This window comes from Pipistrellus hanaki, assembly GCF_964339955.1.
Source record: "Pipistrellus hanaki genome assembly, chromosome: 7".
In the NCBI taxonomy this organism is placed as follows: Eukaryota; Metazoa; Chordata; class Mammalia; order Chiroptera; family Vespertilionidae; genus Pipistrellus; species Pipistrellus hanaki.
In genome coordinates, this window is record NC_140509.1 from 73,603,616 (window position 1) to 73,628,227 (window position 24,612).

General features: G+C 36.3%; 1 long non-coding RNA gene across 2 annotated transcripts in view; it reads right to left on the bottom strand.

The window, feature by feature from the left end:
* The window catches only part of LOC311625437, a 106,305-nt gene that overhangs the window by 29,445 nt on the left and 52,248 nt on the right, over positions 1-24,612 (bottom strand). The window contains exon 3 of one of the 2 annotated variants that reach the window (XR_014795507.1): positions 6,835-6,891. The exons of the other annotated variant lie outside the window; for it this stretch is intronic. This is a non-coding gene — a long non-coding RNA (uncharacterized lncRNA). Of the gene's footprint in view, positions 1-6,834; positions 6,892-24,612 lie in introns of those variants that run through there. 2 annotated transcript variants of the gene reach the window in all.

The following is a 24,612-nucleotide window of genomic DNA, read 5'->3' on the forward strand; positions in this document are numbered from 1 at the left end:
CTTTCTGGTATTCTTCCATACAAGTGTTTCCCCATTTTATCCTTGTGTACTACCACCTGTTTCTTTTGTCCATGAAGGTCGATGTGACGGCTTCAACAGAAGGCAAGAAGGCCATTGTTAAGCAATGGTGATCCCACCCTTACTGGCTATACAACTTACGTCACCATTTCTCCCACCCACTCTGTACATGCCTTGTAAAAGAGACATTCTCATTCAAAAATCCCTATTGCCAGATCAGTTTCAAGTTAATATTACAAAAATAATCATGCCTGTAGTGTCATGCAGAATTTATTTTTTGTGGTAGGATTCATGTATTTATTGCAGATCTCCTGATGAGGTGGCAAAGAGGAAATTACATTGTGTCACACAGCAGAACTTTATAAATAGCTTTGTAAATGGCTTTAGTCCTACACTAATAGAATCAAGGATGGTCTGAATGAGTCACACTTTTCAGTTATGTTACCACATTAGAGGGAGAGAGTAAATGATGTGTCATAAGGTTATTTGGAAATTTGGGGATTCACAAATTTCTAAGGATATGGCTCAAAAGTACACACACCAGAATGAATAAAAATTGCCCTTTACAGCTATCCCTTTGGCATGAAACTAGAATATATGTATGCTGTCTCTCACATAAGTTTTATAATTATATTTTTAATTTGTAAATGGAAACCAGCCTCTCAGAACCTACAGTTTGTATTTGCATCCACAAAAGCCTTACGTTAAAATGTTTGAGTAAAGAACATATTTATACAACCTGAGTGTTTTATTTTTGTTAATACTATGGTTTTTTTTATTATTTTTTGTTGATGTCAGAGTGGAAGGAAGAGGGAGAGATAGAAACATCAATGATGAGAGAAAATCATTGGTCAGCTGCCTCCTGCACACCCCATATTGGGGGGATCAAGCCCACTGTGCCCTGACCAGGAATTGAACTGTGACCTCCTGGTTCACAGCTCGATGCTCAACCACTGAACCATGCCAGCTGGGTGATACTATGTTTTCTTAACTGTTGAATTTTAGAAGGAGCAGGATTTATATAATTGGTCAAATTCCTAGACTTTACATTGATCATAGTCGCATTGGGTAGAATTTTAAAGGAGATAAAATATACAGCGTCCAAAAACAAGAAGAGTCTCTACTCAGACTTTACTCTAAGAATCAATATAGCTCTCTCACTTTTTTCCCTCTGGGTTAGCCCTTTTCCCAAAGGGGTAGCAAGATCAAGATAATTAGGTGAAGTCTGCAGAATGGAGGTACATACTAAGTGTCATTTTAGCTATTGAACTAAAACATATAAAGAGGGAAAGTGATCAGTTCCTATGAGAAATGAATAAGCCATTAGGTTAAAGTAATTAGGGAATTTTTATTAAGTTCTGCTCTGTGACACAACGTAATTTTCTCTTTGCCACCTCATCAGGAGATATACAATAAACACCTAAAATGTTTTTCAGGTTTTATGTAGTTATATTTGTATTTCTTTTGGACACTGTTAAATTGGTCTTAAGCTAAGAGGTTGGCCAATACTGTCATTCAGTTTTAGCATTTCTTATATTGGCTATTTGAATCAATGTATTCTGAAATCCAAAGTCCAATATCATCATTATTGGTGCAAAAATACTAAAACATAGAAGTTTCTTTAAGTAAAATGAAATTATCTTACTTGAAAAGAGGAGAAGCTTTTCTATACAACATACTTTTGAAAATTTTCTATATAATGGTTATGGTCATTTAGTAAGTGTTTTAACAGGATGTAGCAATATGACTGAGCTAAAAGTTGCATTTACTTATAGCATATTTATTCTGAATTCTAGTTAAGGAGAATGGAAATTAAGAAAGCAAAAATTGTAATTCCTCTGGAGCTATAATCTGCCCCCACTTACATCCATAATTGCTGTCAATCAGAAACACATGAACGAACTAAAGAATAGACTATGACCTCATGAGTTACCAAACACCTCCCACTCCCAAAGAATTTTACCTGGAAAATAAGTTATTCTGATATAAAATTCCTTTTTAATTATTTTAAATTTTTAAACTCCCAGTTCAATAGATGTAAAATCTTAATAAGAAAGCACTTGCTATTTGTTGAGACCTTACCCTGTGCTAGCCACAGATATAACTGCTATATATACATTATTTTTGATTCATCCTTCTCACCAACCCAACTGGGGCAGATACCACCTTGACCTATTTGACAGATGCAGAAATGAGCACGTAGAGATGAAACATCTTACTCAAGGTCATGGAGGTAAGAAACAGGGCCAGGAGCTAAAGCAATTTAACTGGAAGCCAAACCAGTACTCTTAACTAAATCTTAATTTCTAAGAATTGTTTAAAATAAAATTTGCTCATGTAAATGGATCTATGGTAATACGTCATAACATTCATGTCAAAAACAATATGTGAACCCTAGCCAGTTTGGCTCAGTGAATAGAGCATCGGCCTGCAGACTGAAGAGTCCTGGGTTCAATTCTGGTCAAGGGCACATGCTCCCAGTAGAGAGCATGCAGGAGGCAGCCAACAATGATTCTCTCTCCTCATTAATGGTTCTATCTCTCTCTCCCTCTCCCTTCCTTTCTGAAATAAATAAAACTGTATTTAAAGAAAACAAAACAATATTTGACACTTTGAAACTTGCAGAATACTAATCAGACCCTAGTGACTGAGTGTGTAAATAGGCCCAACATTGCTACAGGGCAATTTGGCACCGGGTATCGAAGTACCCCCGGAGTGTGCATTCTCCAGAATTCAGCTTCTAAGGATTTATCCTTGGGAATTGACTGGACACACATGTAAATATGCACATGCAAGGGGCGGGGGGGAGGGGGACATCACCTCATTGACTAACAGAAAAAGGAACAAAGGTATCATGAGCACTGGTGACCTAGGGGATGGGACATTCATGCAAATGAGTCCTCCGGCCCAGAAATGTATTGTGTAATATGGAAGAATATCTGTAAGAAGGTTAAACAGAACAGGTGGTTAAATTACTTGGATAGCAGGTCTCTGTTTTTTGTTGTTGTTTAATATATTTCTTTATTGATGTCAGAGAAGAAGGGAGAAGAAGAGATAGAAACATCAATGATGAGAGAGAATCATTGATTGGCTGCCTCCTGCATGTCCCCTACTAGGGATCGAACTCGCAATCCAGGCATGTGCCCTTGACCAAAATGGAATCCAGGACCCTTCACTTCGCAGGTCGACACTCTATCCCCTGAGCCAAGCTGGCTAGGGCAAGGCTCCATTTTTTATAGAAAATAAGGATACTAATCAGAGAAAATATACTGAAGGATATACACCAAAATGTTAAAGCAAGTTATCTCTTTAATAATTAATGGAAAAATTATAGGCAAATTTGCTTTTTGGAAATAATTTCTAATAATTTGATTATGTGTGGTTGTTTAAAACAAGAAAAAACAAAAAACATGATATCACTACAATGAATATTAAAGAATAATGTATTATAATATAATTAAGATTATACATTTTAATATAATTTATTATTATACATTATATTAAGATGATAATATAATGTATAATAATAAAGTATAATATATTTTAAATTTTTTAATCTTACACTGTGCTGGTTATTGATTTATTACCCATCTGTTCCAAATGTATCCTTTTGGCCTGCTCTGTGGATATTGAACTGGACCCTTTAAATCTTTTTTCTTTGCCAGCTATCACTGAAGTGCTCTCAGTGAGGGCTCTCAACAGACATGGCAGGAGGAAAGAGCCTTTGTTTCCTGGTTCCCATATTCCCCCTGGACACACCCCTACAGCATCGGCAGAGCATTTCTTTAAAAAAAAAATTTATATATATATATATATATATATATATATATATATTAATATATATATATATATTAATATATATATATGATTTTTTACAGAGAGGAAGGAAGAGGGATAGAGTTAGAAACATCAATGAGAGAGAGACATAGACCAGCTGCCTCCGGCACACCCCCTACTGAGAATGTGCCCGCAACCAAGGTACACATCCTTGATTGGAATCGAACCTGGAACCTTTAGGTCCACAGGCCGACCTCTATCCACTGAGCCAAACCGATTTAGGCTCTGCAGAGTATTTCTGATGCGATGCCTCCCTGTGAAAAGCTTTCCTAGCATGCTAGATGGCAGATTCTAGCACATTCCACCAATGTGGCATCACAGAGACTTCTCTGCCATCCACTGAGACATGGCTGTGTTCTCTCCAACAAGACCAGGATGTTAGGCTTGGGAAAATGGGGGATTCGTATTGGTTGTCTGTCTCAGCCTTCAGAATAGTAACCGCTTCTACAGCTGCTATTCATGTATTTAGAGTCTTCTTCACTTCTTACTAGCTAATCCCACACAACACCAATTCCTAATATAGTTACTAACATGCTGCATTAAACTTTATTCAAATCACTCTGTGGTTTCTCTCCTCATATTGGGCACTAACAGAGTTATCTCAAATGAGAAATTTTATTGAAAGTAATCACGTGAAAAGTGATTAACCAAAAGTATTTTGTTAAATAACAATAAAAAATTACTAATAACACTCACGAAAAATGTTATTTACGAATAAAGTTTTAATTATTTTATAGTTATTAACCTACTTGAAAAAATATTAAATGCAATAATCATAAATCAATTCAAGTTGAAACCTGTAATATTTTTTCCTGTAAAAAAGAAGTCATTGCTGAGACCAGTTTAGCTCAGTGGATAGAGTGTCGGCCTGCAGACTGAAAGTTCCCAGGTTCGATTCCGGTCAAGGGCATGTACCTTAGTTGCGAGCACATCCCCAGGACGGGGTGTGCAAGAGGCAGCTGGTCGATGATTCTCTCTCATCGATGTTTCTAACTCTCAATCCCTCTCTCTTCCTCTTTGTAAAAAAATCAATAAAATATATTTTTTTAAAAAGAAGTCATTTTATCTATTATTTTATTTTCTATTTGTTATAACATCAAATGGGAATTAAATAAGGAAAGTACCTAGCATACAGATCATTACTAAATATTAGAAAGTTAATAATTATATTTATCCTAATATATCAAATTTAATAAAGTATGCTGTAATCATTATATGACTCTGCAAATTTTCATTTAAATGTCTTTTTATTTTTTACTATAAATAATAGTGTGAGTTTATATTGTGCAAAGCCTTGGGAATTTGAGCCAGAAAAAAATATATATAAGTTGAATTTAATTTCTTTCAACCAGTTATGCCTAGGGAAATACATATTGGAATGTAGAAAGTCAGTTTTCATGTGTTTGAAGTGAAAAATTAATCAGAAAGCAAGTGTGTGGAACTCAGTAATAGAGCTATCGGTAACTTTAAAAAATCCATAAAAGTTAAATCTAAGGAAAATTTGGCAGAGAGCAAATGATTTTCAAACACGATGAGTTTCATCACAGGTCTAAGCTATTCAGTTAAAGGCAAATGTCTAGGAGTGCTTACTGAGTTCATTGCCCATTGAAAACATATGACTCTTAAAACTTTTGTTTATGCATAGAAGTGTGACTTTAAGGATTGGAAAAATCTATGTTAACAAAAGCTAAACTTTTCTGAAACTTAAGACCACCCTGTGCTGTGACTTTCTCAGTTCTCATAAAATAAACCGGGTCTTACTTTGTCATTACTCAGAAGGAAGACCACCAAAGAAAATCCAAGGTGTGACTACACGCAGCGATTCAATAAATAGCCCTTTTTGTGAAATCAACATTTAATATTGCCTTCAAAATAGTGAAATTGGACGGGAATTGGTCTAACCTGTCCCAACCACACACAGAGTTTACACGTTCTGTTTTGGTTCCCTGATTTTGGATTTAGACATCGACCCCTGGGAGACTGCGAAGAAGTCAAGGACTAAAAGTAGGAAATGTTCTAGGATTTATTCAAGTCCAAGGGCACTGGAAAGAAGCAGGCTTCGGTATGCTGACTGTATTCAGATCATTTCTGGATAGAATCTTGGCTCCCTTCTTTGTACCGCTAGACTTAAACTATTCACCTAACATTTTTTGTCCTTGGCTTTCTCATCTGTAATAGAGATAAGAATTCTAAATGAAATAACCTACATAAAGTGTCCTGTAGTCAGTAAATGTTAGTTTCCTCCCCTACTCATCCCCATTCTCACTCTCAGGGACCTATTTTTGCCAAACACCAGTTCAGATGTTCTGGCCAGAGTTAAGTAATGACAAAAAGAAGGTAGAAAGGAAGGCATGAAAGTCATGAAAATGAGAATTTAAAAATGGGGAGACAAAGAGAGCAAAGTGCAAGGCAATACAAACATTAAAATTAATTTGTTCTGCTCAAATTACTTTTTCTTTTCCTTTTTACGCTCCAAGCTTTCAGTCATTAACAACTTGCAAGAGAAAGCAAACAATATACTTCACCACACAATCAAAACACAATTTACTGAAGAAACCACTGGTTCTAGGTGGTTTTTTTATTTACATAATATGGGAAACTTCTAGGTTAATAGGAAAAATAATGCCCATGTAATACAAAAGATTCTAAATATTTCAATGCTTTTACTGTTATAAATTATATAACATAAAACTAGTCACAGTAATTTTCTGGCAACACATACCTTTCAACATTTGTATTATCATTGTATTATTTTGTTTATTCCTTTTCATAAAGCACTCAACATTGAAAAAATTTTGCTAGTTCATTGTCAATTGTTAATTTTAAGAAAATGAAAAAAATTTAAAAGTGTTTTTTTTTAAAAAAAAAAAAAAAGTAAGTCAAATCTTATAACTATTCTCAGAGAACATTTAATATGTAGAAAGTTTAAAAATGAAAGAAGCAACTTGAATTTGGAAGTCTCAAAAAAGGGGTCACTTACTTGGTTTGGGTTGCTTTGGGTGCCAGAATTTTGTCTATAAAGTTCAGTCCAAGTACCTATAAAAAATATTTACATGAGCTTTTTTAAAAAAGAGTTTTTTAATTGATATTTTTAGAAGGAAAGGGAGAGGGAGAGAGAGATGGAAGCATCATGAAAGAGTCATCAATTAGCTGCCTCCTTCATGCCCCCATTGGATATTGAGCCCGAAACCTTGGTGTATCAGGTTTGCTGATGCTCTAAGCAACTGAGCTGGTTGTGGCAGATTTTAATATAATACAATTTCTACCCTCGTTATTAAAAATATATTTTTGCATATTATTCCTCTTGGCATATATCATTAATGGCCATTAACATTTCATATGAAGATTCAAAGATGAGTTACCTCTCTGTAAACCATTTGGGAAAGAAGAAAACAAAATGATTTAAAATAACACATAGGTCAGCTTTTCCCTCAGATTTCACTAAAATGGCTGTAATCAGTGTCTCAAACCAAAACCATGTTATTAACTTTCTGTAAGACACAAGCTCTATCTCTTAAAAAATATGTGTGATGAGAACATGTTTGGAATCAAACAAGAGACTAAACTTCAAAAACTCTTGTTTTATGTATACATAAAATTAAATCAACAAATATTTGGGAAAATGCAGCCAAAAGAAACAGATGATAAGCTCTGAAAAGTAAGAATACATGATGTGCTTTTCAAGTATTGATAAAATCACAGAAAGGATAAAGGGTGGAAAACATAGGAGACTATCAGAGGGACGTAATGATACATGAATGTATTTTATTTTACTTGGCAAGCAAAATATCAGGGAATAAATTTAGAATGTTATACATGACTTTTTTCTTTGGCTCATTATTTTAAAACAATTTCAAACCTACAAAAATATTTTTTAAAAATTAAAGAATATATCCTTTACCAGTTTTTTGCATATTACAAAATCTATTTTACCATTCTCTCTCTGAGCATTTGCCTCCTTATACTTCAGCATGCATTTCCTAAGAATACAGATTATCAGCTGATGTAACCAAGTACAGTTCTCAAATACTGTAAGTGTGAAATTGATGCTATACTTTTATCTACTTTTATTTATTCTACAGTCATATGCCCATTTGAAAAAAACAACAACATTCCTTATAATATTTTTTCTTCTGTCCATGACCTAATCTAAGATTATATATTGCATTTAGAGATCAAGTTTCTTTAGTGTCCTTTAATCTGGAAAAGTATCTCAGCCTTTCTTTGTCATGATTGGCATTTACATTTTTTTAAAAAGATATCGATTAGAAACCAGGAGGTCATTCTGTTACCACCAATTCCAGTCCAATTTCACAAAAAATGCAAGTTTTTTCCTTGCATTCCCTGTTCCATATTGTTGTCTCTCCTCCTCCCCGGTGAGAACCCTGGCTCTCACCACCAATACACTCACTCGATTCCCTAGCCCTACAGCAGCGTTTTTCAACCGCTGTTCCGCGGCACACTAGTGTGCCGCGAGATGTTGCCTGGTGTGCCGTAGGTGCAGACAAGACAAGAATTTTATAATTTTTCACTATTTTGTTTACTTAATATTTCATAATAAAGTAATTATAAAATACTTTCTTTGTGTTTATTTGATTCCTATTCAAGAGAATTACTTTATATATAGTCAATATAGGCACAGAGTTAAATTTTTTAACATTTTCTAATGGTGGTGTGCCTCGTGATTTTTTTCATGAAACAAGTGTGCCTTTGCACAAAAAAGGTTGAAAAACACTGCCCTACAGTAACAACGAATGGTTTCAGAATTCCTACTTTCATACCACTAGAAAAGAGAAACAGTCAAAATTTATATCTAAATTTTATAAAATGTTATTGGCTATAAAAAATTTAGTTCAAAAGGTTTCTGAACACCAACAAACTTTTATCACACATTAACTCCTTATCAGAGAGATGATTTGCAAATATTTTCTCCCATTCTGTAGGTTGCCTTTTCATTTTGCAATGGTTTGCCTTGCAGAGCAATACATTATGCGCTGAGGAGGGCTGGGGAGTGGAGGCCACTGTGGCAGAATGTTCCAGCAGAAAAAGAATGAGGCTCAGTCTTGCCCAGAAGATGGAAACAAACCGTGACAATCATGGACCAAATTTCTCTTGATTCTATTGAGCTCCGTTTGCAAATACCAGTAAGTGATCTCGAAGGATGAGGGTTCAGGATACACATAACCTGTCTGCAGAGGTTGGGTTATTATGGCTACACCCTCTTGTCCCAGCAGCCTCTTCTTTGCTCCCACACTGTTATTTTGATACAGCTGAAACTTCAACTCCCCAGCTCAACTCCAGGCCCTCCTAATGAGGGAGCGTAACACTATCCAGGCGTCTCCCAGCATAGTGATCTGAATTTCGTTGCTCTGCACAGTCTGATTTATGTCAGTTTGGTTAAAAATCACCCACATGCTGGAAACCCCCTGTGGAGAGGTGTGCACTGGCCCCAGACCGTAGCTCTCTTCTTGTTTTCTCCTACCTGCTCAAAATCTGTGGTTGGAGGGACCTGCTGTGTATTTGTAAAAATACCCTCACAGGGACACAGAGAAGAACTCTGGCCTCCTTGAAATAATTTACACCTAATTTAGTTCAAGAAGCATAGATGATGGGATTCCTTTATACCATCCATAAGAAGAATCACTTGCAAATTTTTTTCCATGCAAGGTTTTGAGCACACACAGCAAATTCTATCTTCTGGGGCTAAGACAAATCTTTCAGAGTAAGAGATTATTTTTGACAATTTAGTTCTAAATCCTTAAGGAGGGGGGAAAAAAGTCAGGGCAGATGGCCTGGGGCCAGTCAGGAAACCCTTAATCACCCAGAAAAACAAGGAACAGGGAGAGGTCATTACTCTTAGTGGGCCAGACTGTAAAACAATGTTTTTAAGTCTTCAGATTTATAGCAAAGCACCTTGAAATATCTCAGACAATTATGAAGAACAAGACCGCTCCAAAAGGCATTATGCAAAATTTTCTTGCTCATTTTTCTTACAGAAACAAAACTGCCTAACCGTCTCCCAACCTCACAAGAGAGCTGTCCGTCCTATTGAGTCCATTACTGAATTCTTTCACCATGGTAGATTTAGCACAATGGCCAAATTAATCCTAAACGTCATCCTAATTGAATGAAAGAAGGAGTTAATTGGGGACAATATGGACACATTCATTTGCAAGCATATCATTTGACTTTAATATCTTCCATCTGCAAGTGTGAAAAAGACAAGAGATGACTGCAAGGCTTGCAGGTGGGTGGGCCATACTGGACCAGGAGTCATAAATCCTGAAGTTAAAGGCAGCAGTAGAGAAGAAGAAGAAAAAAGAAATTCATACTTGCTGAGCCCTGCACTGTGCTAGGCTTTTGTCTCAACCCTTTCATTATATTATATCACACATACATTAAATCCTGTAATAATTACAACCATAAAACAAAAGCTTATCATCAACATTTTTACAAATGAAGAAATTGTGATGTCAATCGGGAAAGTGGCTTGCTCACGCCCACACAGCTGGTGCATGACAAAGTTACAAGCCATTCCCAAAGCCGGTGCTAATTCTGGCTCTCCAAATTCACAGGCCCGTTCTAGGCAACAGCGTCTGGAACATGGTAAACCAAATTATGCAACGACATTTTACCATAACAAAAATGAGTAACAACAATGACCTATTTATACATCACTCGTACTTCCTGTACATGTTCAACAACACATCCATGATGCTGCTGCATCTCACAGATAAAGGAAAGAGAGTTAAGAGAAAAAAAAACTATCATCTTAACTGTTTGCCTGAGCTGTCATGAAGCTAAGACAGACTATTAAGAAACAGATTAGGCATGAAAGGAAATCATTGCAAAAGAACAATTCTTCCTCAGAAATAGGATAAAATCAGGGAAAGTTGTTGAAATCTCGAAAACTAGTTGATTACTGTGGCAAGGAAAATAAAGTAATTCTATTTGAGATGATAGTAACATGTAGGTTGAACAACAATGGACTATGAGAGGAACATATCTGGCACCTCATTTGTGTTATCACCTAGGGCAGTGGTGGGCAAACTCATTGGTCAACAGAGCCAAATATCAACAGTACAACGATTGAAATTTCTTTTGAGAGCCAAATTTTTTAAACTTCAACTTCTTCTAACGCCACTTCTTCAAAATAGACTCACTCAGGCCGTGGTATTTTGTGGAAAAGGCACACTCAAGGGGCCAAAGAGCCGCATGTGGCTCGCGAGCCGCAGTTTGCCGACCACGGACCTAGAAGATAAAAAGATGGGTAGCTTTTATAAAGAGGAAACCCCACACGGAGAACAGTCCCATGTTAATGAATGGAAGCCTAAAATAAGAACTGAATATAGGGGTTTTGTGTCAAGCATGGGAATACAGAATTACGGAGATGTCTAAGTTCATAAGAGCCACACAAGAAAAGCTGCCACTAGCTATTAAACACAAAGCCATACCGTGAGCACACCCAAACAGATACCTTAGAAAGCTGCCGCTAAACGGGAATGTAGGAACCAGGTCTCAGATCAAAGTTTATAGCTCAGCCCTCACCAAGGCGTTCAGTTGCTTGGAGCCTCCCCTCCTATGTACACCAGAAGGTTTCGAGTTCGATTCTCGTCCGGCACATACAGGAGGCAACCGATTCATGTAAGTTTATAGTTCACATTCTAAGTGATCCGAGTAATATTTCTGATGCTGAAATATTTGAGGGCTTTTTCCATAAGAAAGGCTACATACTTTCTTGAAGAAATAACTGCGCTTTAACCCAGCTGAGTCACTGAGATAGGTCACTTAAACCTATCTGGGCCACAGTGTCTTTCATCTATAAAAGATCAACAAATGCTAATGATGTCATTATTAATATTAAGTAGTAATAAGAGATCATCGAAGATTATCTTCAAGGGTAAAATTCTGATTGTGAGATATATTTTTGTCAGTAAAAAATTATTATTTAAAAAGATGTCTCATTGTCCTGATTTCCTGAAACTGTTCCCTGAAAGGAAATCAGACACGGGTCGATGGGAACATGGATGGGAAATCTCTATTAGAGACAATTCCAACAAATTATAGACTTATGTTCCTTTTGACCTTAATATTTACAAAGTTATATCCTGCTGATATGCCTCAAAATGATATATTATGTCTCTCAACATAATATATCTTTTTTACAACTAGCACACAAAGGTGAATATTATTGATATTAAGATCAAATTTCTGGGCTCTCGGCTAGAATCATTGCCTTCGTGTTAAATAACCATTGGAAATCTGGTAATTTTTTATCCAAATGAGTAAGTAGCTGCTGTAAAAAAGAAATAAAGGATGAAAAGTATCAGGTAAAGTTACACATAATAGGTAAAAGCTATAAGTTATCAAACTATAAAGTGACAATGGTAATTAAGGTTACATGAAGAAGTCAATGACAAAGTTTATAAATTACTAGAAGAAATACACATCAATCAATGTGTAAAAGTACACCTACAAATGAAATAGTGAGGATTTTTTATGAGAACAAGAAAAATATAAAGTAGAACCTAAATTATGCTTAAAAAATTAAAACCACATGTTTAAAAATCAATAAATTAATATGGGCTAAACTATTTTAAATTTTTAAAAATCTCATTTTATATCACAATGACATTTTATATTAATTGTCATTTACATTTAACATTTTCAAAGTTGATTCTGAAAGGTAAATAAGAATAGTCATAGATAAAATTATGAATGCAAGATTTCCTGTTTCCAGATGTGTGTACCCTACACAATCCTCCAGACTATGAATAGGATGGATTTTACTCCCATGGTTAAATTATGGCATCTGACACAGTTGGACTTAAATAAGGACATTATTTCGGTGGGCCTAATCTAATGACATCAGCCCTTTAAGCAGAGAGTTTTCTCAGTTGGTAGAAGAACAAGTCAGAGATCTGAGGCACTGGAAGGATTCAATGCACCTTTTCTGGCTGGAAAAGGAAGAGGGCACTTGGCAGCAGCTATAAGCTGTGAGCAGCCCTGAGCTGAGAGCCAGAAAGGCAATAAGAGCTTCAATCTTATAGAGCCAAGGAACCCAATTGGGTCAACAAGAATAAAGTTGGAAGCAGATCTTTCTCCAGAGTCTCCAGACAGAGTCTCCAGAGTCTCCACTTAGATTTTCATCCTTGAGAACCCGGTAACACTGTGCCAGATTTTTAAAAATATATATATTTTTATTGATTTCAGAGAGGGAGGGAGAGGGAGAGAGAAACTTTAAAGAAAGAGAGAATCATTGATCAGCTGCCTCCTGCACACCCCACACTGGGGATCGATCCCACAACCTGAGCATGTGTACTGAACCATGACCTCCTGGTTCATAGGTTGATGCTCAACCACTGAGCCATGCCAGCATGGCTATTCCAGATTTTTTACATATGGAACTGTGAGCTAATAAATGGTAGTGTCTTAAACCATTAAGCTAATGGTGATTGTTATATAGAAATAGAAAGGTAATATACAGAGAAAGCTATTTTAATATTGATTTAAGATTAAATTGAAGCCATAATATATTAAACAATATAAAAAGGCATCTTAATACAGAAATGATGCAATTCATAATGAATATAGTCTAAAGCAGGTATGGACAGATAACCACAAAATAACCTCACTCAGCATTCATAGTGAATACAAAGATAAATACATATATGAAAACACTAGTAAAAGTCAACTCTAATTCACCTCTTGCAACCCATATTGGATGAAGTGGACAAAAACTAAGTAAAAATATAATATTTTTTTACTTAGAGTCCTAATAACATAACTAGTGGCATAGTTCTAATTGAAGTTTGCTCCCTAAAAGAGATGATACAATTTGCTATTACAGGTTGTAATAGCAATAAGTGATAATGAATGGTATTGTCTTTTGATTTCTAGTTTTAATTATTTGTTAGAAATACTTATCTGGGCTTGGATTGCCACTTTTTGTGAATATTACATCATTACTCCCATTATAAGTGTACAAATGTAAATTGAAGTGAACACCAGAGATGAAATCACCTCATAAGAGAGTGGAAAATGCAAAAAGGACTAGAGAGGTCCTGGAGGAATCCCAGGATTTGAACAAAGAAGAAATGAGTGGCTGAGACAATGTGTGCAGAAAAATAAAAGGAAAATCAGAAACGTAAGCTTCTTACACACAGGAAAGTTTTCAGGAAGGAGATTATATGGACAATGGAAAGTGCTGCTGAAAGTTCAAAAAAGACAAGGAATGAAAAAAGTTCTATTGGCAAGCTTATTGATGATCTTAGCAGGGGACATATCAATGGAGAATGGGAAATAAAAAATGAATAAGGCAATGTTTCTCTAAAAATTTGTTAACAAAAGGGACAGAGAAATTGAAAGTAGCTGCCAGTAGGTGGTGTTGGCGGGGGAGGGGATGAAGAGATTGGTGTCAGAGAAGAATTATTTGTAAATAGATGGAGAAGATATGAGCATAGTAAATACCCATGGAAAGAATATAGCAGCTAGTGGGAGGAAGTAAGGGAGAGGGGGGAAAAGTGGGGGGGGGGGGAGAGAAATAGAAGAAGAGAGAAAGTTTATGAAAGCAAAGGGCTAATGTAATGATTTTTTTTAATGAGGTGAACACTATTTTCTTTTTTAATATATTTTATTGATTTTTTACAGAGAGGAAGAGAGAGGGATAGAGAGTTAGAAACATCGATGAATCATCGATCAGCTGCCTCTTGCACATCCCCTACTACTGGGGATGTGCCCGCAACCAAGGTACATGCCCTTGACCGGAATCGAACCTGGGACCCTTCAGTCTGCAGTCCAACGCTCTATCCACTGAGCCAAACTGGTTTTGGCTGAACACTATTTTCATTGAAAGGTCCCTCAGTGTCTACATATGACAAAAATAAGCAAGGTTGAAGGTTTGAACCAGGACTAATAGTGAAAATGGAAAGGACATGTTCAAAAGTAGATGGATAAATTTAATCCAAAGGCCAAGAAGGCGTTTTAGAGGCATATTCTTCAGTGGCTTCCAGTAAAATTGTAAAATTGCATTTTAGAAGTAGACAGATACAGGTTTTTGTTCTCCTATGCCATGTGCTAAATAGTTGATGTTATACAAACCTCTCTGAACCTACCAGTACAATTTCTCATCTATGAAATACGGATGGTAACTTCTATCTCACAATATTATGACTAGGTAACTAAGGTGATAAACATAAAATACATAAGGTAGTGGCTGGCATATAAAAGATGATGAGGAACAAATGCTAAATGTACAGTACCACTCCCCTACACACACACATACACACATACACCTAAAGTCTTTAGCTATGTTCATATACCCTAATTCTGACCACTATGTCTCATCTAAATTGTACTGCCAAGTACAAATCTAAGCTAAAACTGATAGAACAGTGAGGGCCATGATCTACATAGAGATACAGAGATTGGCAAACGAAGAGCTACAAAACTAGCTAACAAGATAGACAGGTTAATAACTACAGATAATATTACTAGAAATTCTTCTTATTTAGGCAGTTTTTATAAGGCTTTAACATAATTTTCCATTGTATTTTGTTACTGCTTATTTTGGTGCCCATATAGTTATGAGTGAGAACTGAAGAATCAGATAGAATGATGATTATTTTAACGGTAAATTTTAAAAAATATTTTCCATGATGTAAAAATGTTGGGAAATTTAGGGAAAATTTTTCAATTACTAGGACTTAGGCATAAATCCCAGATTTTAGGGATAAATTTAGCCAGTAATAATATCACTGTGGCAAAATATTACTATTATGCAATAGTTAAGTATGGTAAGTATGATTAATTATACGTTTAGGACAAAATTCATAGTTCTGTTTGATTAAGCAGTTCCATAGCTAAAGTCAAAATTTCATAACTTATACACATGTAAAGAAGACCACATAGCAAACACTCAACAACTAAGCATTGACAAGTATATGTGTACCTGTGTTTATTTAAATGTAAATGTGACCGTATAGTTACAAATCGAAATTACAAACTCAGGAAGGAGAAAAATAAGTGTTTATAAAAATGAGATTTGGCAAAATGCTCTGAAAGTTACCAGAACCAGGTCTAAACCTCAGCTTCCCACTTACTAAAATAGTACCCATAGAATGTGTGTCTATACACAGAGAGAGATTTATTTTAAATGGCGGACTCGCATGATTGTGTTAGCTCAGTGCATACAAAATCTGATAGGTAAGGACTATGCCATGGTCGGCAAACTGCAGCTCTCAAGCCATATGCAACTCTTTGGCCCCTTGAGTGTGGCTCTTCCACAAAATACCATGATCTGGGCAAGTCTATTTTGAAGAAGTGGCATTAGAAGAAGTTTAAGTTTAAAAAATTTGGCTCTCAAAAAAATTTTCAATCGTTATACTGTTGATATTTGGCTCTGTTGACTAGTGAGTTTGCCAACCACTGGGCTAGAGACTCTGGAGAGAGTTACAGGTAGAGTCCACAGTCAGTCTGCTTGTCAAACCAAGAAGAGCCCATGTGCCAGATGAAGTCCAAAGGAAAGCTACTGGTGGAATTCCCTCTGCTCGCCGAGGCTCAGTATTTTGTTCAGACCTCGAGTTGATTGGATGAGGCACCCACATTAAGGAAGGCAATCAGTTTTACTTAAAATCCATGGATTTAAATGTACACCTCATCCAAAACACCCTCACAGACACATCCAGAACAATGTTTGGCCAAATATCTGGGCACCATGGCCCAGCCAATTGACACACAAAATTAAGCATCACTTAAGCTGTACAAGTTGAAGCAATTACTGTAATTCGCTGAACTTAAGTTTCTGTAAAATTAGGTTAATACATTTACTTCTTAAAATTTTGTGAGATCATATACATACATTTAGCACATGGTAGACTATTAGCAAATATGAGTGCTCTATATCTATGCATCTGTATGTTCAAAATCCCTCAATTGTGATTATAATTTAAAGTGAAATAAAACTGTAAAAATGAAAGAAAAAGCAAACAAAAAAATGTGTTTTGAATGCATACTCACAGACTTGATAAAGAACAGCACAACAGAGAATCTTTTGTTGTTTACTATCTGTGCTTACAGTGGACTATATTTTATGGTGTTTCTATAACTTGATTTAAAGATTCCATTTGGTTTGATGCCCCAAACCAAACCCAGGTATGTATCAATGATTAGCGATACCCACTATGCCATTCTGAAGCAGTTATGTGCAGTCAAATTCTTACTTGGGACATGTAAAACCACCACAGTTTCACTGTTTTAAATCATATCCCACTACATTATTGCCCAGCCAAAACTAGAAAAAAATATTAGTGGCCTTTCCTTTGGAAGATTAAACACTTTTTTTTTTTTTTTTTTTTTTTTTAAATTTTTAAGGATGGCTGAAAGAAGCCAGATAAAATAGAAGCTGCTCATAATCCCTAACCTTTGCTCCAAATTTAACCAAAGCCTCTTTCTGAGATTTGAAGAAGTTCAGCGTTTACCCCTAATTATTCTTTATTTTTGCCTCTCTCTGCAGTTTCAGGTTCCAGCTGGAATCAAACAGACTTAAATACCCGAGATGAGGTTGTTCTCAAGATGTCCAGCCCAGTTTTCAAGACTTGAGAGGTTCAGATAGGTCAGATAAGGTTTGGGATCAGCAGCCAAGTACTTGGATGCTTAGCTAAACTGAACCTTCCAAGTCTGCCCAATACTAGTGCCTATAACTGGAGATAAATATTACCTCTAATTAGTTCTCCATGTCTTAAACACATCTGGATCTCCCACAATGTTAAGATATTATACATTTGACATGTTGCATGTTTTTTTTAGATTTTTGTTTTGTAATATTTTAATAAGTTGAATTATAATCAAAAAAGAAAAACATGTTTACCGATTCATTTATATTTTCTCCAATTATAAATACTATTTTATATTTTCAAATGCACAAGTTTTAGACTTAGATATGGGATCACCAAATTCTATGGCAGACAAAGCATATGATATAGTTGCCAGTATGCCTTGATATCCATGGGAGATTTGTTCCAAGAACCCCACAGATACCAAATCTGTAGATAATAAGTCCCTTATATAATACTAGAGGTCTCGTGCATGAAAATTCATGCACTGGAGGGGGCCCTGGCAGGACTGAGGGGACTGGGTGTCACCATCTTGTGGCTGTGGGAGCCACCATCTTTGAGGGCATGGCAGTCAATTAGCATAATCCCTTCTTACTGGCTGTGGGCGCCACCATCTTTTTGATGGCATGAGGGTCAATTAGCATATTTCCTCTTTATTACTTAGGATGATGGGCATAATATTTGCTTATAACCTACACATATCCTTCTATATACCTTAAGTCAACTCTAGATTATTTATAATGCCTACTACAATGTAAATGCTACATAAATAGTTGCTATACCATGTTGTTTAGGGAATGGTAACAAGAAAAAAAGTCCTCATATATTCAACATACGCAAAGTAGACTTAACTACCTAGTACATGTCAGTAACAATGCAACACTTATTTTGAATGTTTTCTATCTGTGGTTGGTTGAATCACAGATGTGGAGAGCCAACTGTACAGAATTATGGTTTGCTATTTACTCTCTCCCCCCCCCCCAATATAACCAGCATTAATAATAGGTAAATGTTTCAGAATCTAGATAGAATATCAAGAACAGCTAATTAATTTTATTTAAAATGAAACAAACAAGTCATGGGTTGAGAGGACAATGAACTGGACATAACTTTCCCTTCCCACAAGGATTCCCAATGAAGTGATAGTAAAGGATAAAACTTTGACAGTAAGGAGACTGGGAAAGGGATTCTATCAGTTAAGAGATTGCAACAAATATATACAAATTGGAAATATTATAAAATGGAAGGTGTTGCCGTGGTTAAAACAGAATATACAGGAAGGGATTTCAGCAAGAAGAAAACTGACCTGCCACCCAAATGCAAAATGATTGCAGGCACAGGATCGGTGCTGGGTCAGTGGAGAGTGACAGAGGAGGCCAAACTAATGGGCAATGCTAGTGTTGTGACCTACAACAATCCTCGGGTACATTATCAAGGATCTCATTCTCTTCGAAGTACAGCACTACCCTAGGTAATTCCTGTGGGAGTCCATCACCAACCACCGAGTCTTATTCCACATCTTGGTATGATTCTCCACGCACCAGGGAAAGCTCTGTCTTCATTGTAGGAGGAAGAAGAGGGAATGCAGTAGACAAAGGTCAAGGCCAAGGCAGGAATCACAAAAAATAAACCATCTAGAGGAACATATTGCCATTTAAGAGACTAGTAGTGTTACCAGATTGCTGAAAAGAGAAATAGTCCAGCTTCTTATTACTTTGCTCTAATATGAATTGTAACTTATGAGGATTCTCTGAGCAAGTCGTGGGCTCTTGTTTTCAATAACCTACAGCAGTGTGAGGCGGTGAGAGACATAGGAGCTAAGTTCCTGGCCTGAAGTCATTCAGCTGCTTAATGCTCACTCAGACATCTCTGGGCCTGAGTGTCCTGATCTTTAAAACTGGAAAGGGGAATTGGTTAGGTGAGCTTTTCTTTAAGCACACTACAGCTCTAGCAATCAATTGTTTGGAGAAAAATGAAAAATTGCATTTTTTAAGGAAAAAATATATTAGAAACTGAAAGTTATCGAGCATATTATAAGACTTTCAGGAATCTTGCTCAAAAGTCTGGCAAGACTAAAAAAGAAACTGGTTGTTCCACCATTCAGTTGATTTGCATATTAGCCTTTTATTATATAGCATCCTATATATATATATATATATATATATATATATATATATATATATATATATATAATATATAAGGCTAATAGCATCCTATATAATAAAAGGCTAATATGCAAATCAACTGAATGGTGGAACAACCAGTCACTATGATGTGCACTGACCACCATGGGGCAGACGCTCAATGAGGAGCTGCCCCCTGAGGGTCAGTGTGCTCCCACAGGGGGAGCACTGCTTAGCCAGAAGCTGGGCTCATGGCTGGCAAGTGCAGCAGTGGTGGCGTGAGTCTCTCTCACCTCAGAGGCAGCACTAAGGATCCCTCAGGGGATATATGCCTGCCAGCTTAGGCCAACCCCAGGGCGTTGATTGTTTGAATGGACAAATGGACACTTCGCATATTGAGATTTTATAATATAGGATACTTGGACTGGTAGGAATTAGACAAGCTTTACTTTGGGAACTTCATATAAGGAGCTTCATCTGTACCTGAACCGGATTTAGTTCATGAGATCCTGGTCCTCAAGCTGATAGTGTGAGAAGAAACTTTTGAGATTATTAGAAGAGTTTAAGTGCATTTTATACTTGGGAGTAACACCGACTACGCAGCATCTAAGCGCAGACTGGAACCCCAATGAGCCTACCCTTCCCTCCAACACCGAATCAAAGCTGATGCATTTAACTGACCTGTAGACTAAACAAAGAGTTACTTTCAGTTATAAGAGGAGAAATGATATGAGGTCTCATGTTATAAAGTGTGAGATAGTGCCTTAAAAGGAGTCAGTAAATCAATTACTGCTACCTGAAAAATCTAAAGTTCTGAAAGTGTAAGGTCTGTTGCCAAAAAGAGGTTTTAAAGCTAACACCTTAATTTTAATTGAGAAAGGGGAGAACAAACCCTTCCCACCTAGAACAGGTAATCCAATTCCAGCCAGCAGCTATCTTTAAACAATGTGATCATTTACATTTGAATGGCGACGCCTTTTGATAGCCTAAGGGCAAGTTTACATCTAAACAAGTTTGCTTCTCAGTTCCCAGGGCAGAAAAAAACAAGGTTTAAAATTATTAGATTTTAAAATTTATTCTTAAAAATATAAAAGTTTATTAATTAAAAAAACAAGGAAATTAAAAAACCTGATGAACAATATTAACTGTTGATTATAATATAATCAGAGATAGGAGAGGGGAGTGGACTGACAATTCTGGGGGTGGGGGGAAGGGGAGTGGTGGATGCGGGAAGAGATTGGGCATAAACTGTGCACCTATGGATGAGGACAATGGGGGGTGGGGAAAGGGCAGAGGGTGGGGTGGGAACCTGGTGGAGGGGAGCAATGGTGGAGGGGGGAAAAAATGAGGAACTTTTGTAATAATATGAACAATAAAGATTGATTTAAAAAAAAAAAAAAAGGAGTCAGTAAATAGAAGGTTGAAGACATAGGTTAGCAAATTTTAAAAAAAAACTTAATAAATAAAGGCATGCCTTCTAGTGTTAGGAATGAGTAAGGATAGGGAGCTGAGAAAGCAGTATAAATCAGCAAAAATCCTCATTCTTCATGATAGCGGTATTCTTCCCAATGATGTTTGAGTAGATTTCTTTCCATGTTGAAATTGCAGTAAAAATTGGTAATCTCAGGTAGTAGGCAATATTGGGTAGTTGCAATTTTAATATTTGGAAAGCCTGGCTATTTTATAAGTAATGACATTTTACTTATTACTAGTGTTGATAATATGAAATTATTAGTTTGTTCAATTACCAAGAATTCAGTTTGTTCTTAGCATTGTTCATGCCTGGGCAATATAACAGTGGAAAAAGCTCCTCTTAAAGAATTTATTTTAGTTGGTGAGAGAGAGACAAAAGACAAGGACCATATAAATAATAAATATACAATAGAAAGTCTATTGTAGATGCTAGAAGGTGGGATGGAGAGTGTTGGGGATGGAACATTAGGTAGAGTGTATCCTAGGTCTGGGAGGTGCTGGAAAGGTGACTTTGTTGTGTGGTTGTTGTTTTTACCTTTACCAGTTTCTTCTCTCTGTTTTAGTTTTTTAAATCGTTCTTAGTTCAAAATAATTACAAGGTTACAGAAAAGTCTCAAGATACAATACAAAGCATATTTTTTTCTGGACCATTTGAGAGTAAGTTGCTGCCTTGCTTCATCATTTCTGAAGACTGTGGTGTATATCTCCTACAACACAGGGAGCTTCCACCACATAACACAACACACAAAAGATAGCACATATTCTGTGTTGTGGGCCTTGATTTTTCCTTTCTTAAATTCTTTTGGGTTTATTTGTTGTTGTTGTTGTTGGATAAGTAGCAAACATGGCTTTCAAAAAGGATGGTCTATAACTGATAAATTTTCTGAGTCTTGCATATCTAAAAACATCCTTAGTTTACCTAAACTCTTCTTTAAAAATATCTTTTTATTGACTTCAGAGAGGAAGGGAGAGGAAGAGAGAGATAGAAACATTAAGGATGAGAGAGAATGATTGATCAGCTGCCTCCTGCATGACCCCCACTGGAGATGGAGCCCACAACCCAGGCATACCCCCAGGAATCGAACTGTGTGTTCAATGCTCAATCACTGAGCCATGCCAGCTGGCCTTACCTGAACTTTTGATTAATAGTTTGGTTTGCAGGTAATTCTAGATTCCAATGATATTTTTCTCAGACCCCAGTTTTTAAGCACACAATATCTCTAATGAAAAGTTGGATTCTCATTTATAAGAGGCAATAGTGGAGGTCTTTGGCATCTTCTCTTTATTTCTCACAAATATCTGCCTAGATGTCATCTTTCTTCTTCACTCATGGATGCTTCACTCTGTGTGCCATTTCAAGTAAAGAACGTATGTGTTAATGTCTTAAAAATAAATTATCTTCTATTATTTCTCTGATAATTTCTTTAGGATATTTTGTTTTCTCTTTGTAAAAATCTTTTTGAAGGATCATAGCTCTCCTGGAGGAATATTCTAAGACTTTAAAGTCTTCTCTTATATGTTCCTATTTTTCTTTCATTCTGATTCCTAGAAGGTTTCCTCAGGCTTTTATTCCAGAACTTCTTTTTAATTTTTATCAATTTCAGCCATTGTATTTTAAAATTCCAATAAGTCACTATTTTTCTTTAATATCTATGATGATATACAGTTGGCCTTTGAACAACATAGGGATTGGGAGTGCCGACCAACTGCCCAGTGACTAATCCCCAAAACTTAAGTACACTTGGTATCCATAGGGTGTTGGCTCCAGGATCCCACCAAGGATACCATAATATGAAAATGCTCAAGTCTCCTATAAAATGGCACCGAAAACACATGCGGTTGGCCCTTTACATTCGTAGACTCTCAACCATGAATAAAAAACAATACAGGTATTTACTCAAAAAAAAAAAAAAAAAAGAAAAAAAAGAAACAAACAAAAAAAAACACACCCACATATAAGTAAACCTGTTCAGTTCAAACCCATGGTGTTCAAATCAACTATATATAAAATTATTTTCATATCCCAAATGATCTGTTTCTTTGTGGGTTGAATCACTGGTTCTGTGTGTTTATATGTGTGTGATTATTTATTTTCTAATATGATATTCATCATTTAAAATCATGGACTGAAAGTTATACTTCACTGGCCTGGGCTTCCTGTGCCAACATGCAGTCCTGTTTCCCATCAGGCCTCTTCTCAATGAGAGATATGGACTGTGAGCTCTGAGCCCAAAGAAAACTTTCCTTTCAACTGAGTAGAAAGCAGAGAGCAAGCCAGGCCCAGACTACATGGTGGTGGTGGATGTTTTTTGGGGGGTAAGGGCATGGGAATCTCCAACCAATTTCTTTGGCAAAGAGTATTTGAAGAGATGCTAACTTGCACAGCTGTTCTGATCCCCAAATGTTCTACTCGTGAAACTGGAACATTTCAGAGGCACCATGGATGGGAGCATGGCTTCCCTGCCCATGACAGCCTCTGTTGTGTGCACATCTGAGCTGTGCTCCTGTTCCTGTATTTCTTAATACATCACATATTTTCCATCTTTCAGAAGCTCATCAAGGTTGATGGTTTGCGTATGTCTCTGCCTGACTTGAGAACTGCTATAAGTGTATTACCTTTAGTACATTTAAATTTTATTTCAATGGGTTTTGGAAGGAAAAGAGATATATGTCACTCTGACCAGAACCAGAAGCCCCACTTCCTCCATCAGCCTGCTCTCTGCCACGTTCCTGATATTTATTTGTCCCATTAGTGCTGGCTTATTTCCTCTTATCTTTCCCTGAATGTTGGTGATCCATCCTTATCTATCTCATCTTTTTCTCCTATTTACTCAGTGTGGATGATTTTTCACTCACCCCACAGATTTTACTCCCACTTCAAGTCAGTAAACTCAGTATACATAACCAGCTCTCACCTCTCTTCTGAGCTCCAGTTTTATATTCTCTATCCACTACTCTCATTTATACTATGTTTAATTTTTCCATCCAATGTTAGGAAATTGCATATAATAATTTAATTCATTATCTAATTAATGAAGTAGTGAATGCTTAAAGGATCTAGAACTGGTTTTGAGATAATCTTTCTACTAAACCCCACTATTTCCCAAGATTTTTCACAAGTAATTGGCAATAACTAATGAGTCTGAATGACTAATTAATAATCTTCTTGTTTACCTTAGTATGAGCTCAATGGGACTCTTCTTTACCAAAAATTTTATATAACCCATTTTCTAATAGCACAATATAGTCAAACTTTGACTATCTCTCCCCCTCCAAAAAAAAATTGGATACTAAAAAACTTGAGGAGAATAAGGAACCAAACCAGTTTCCACTGTAATTCTATTTCTAATTTCAGTTACTATACTCAAATTTCTGTTATATCATGTTTTTGAAGCTAAAACCTTAAAGCAGAAGTTTTCGCTTACCTAATTGGCTACCAATGCAAGTGTAGATTCAATCCATCTGTCCCTAAGTGGATATGTGTGTCTCTGCCAGTTTGCCCTTTGTTTTGGCTTTATATTACTCTTATAAAGCTTGATTTCCCAGGG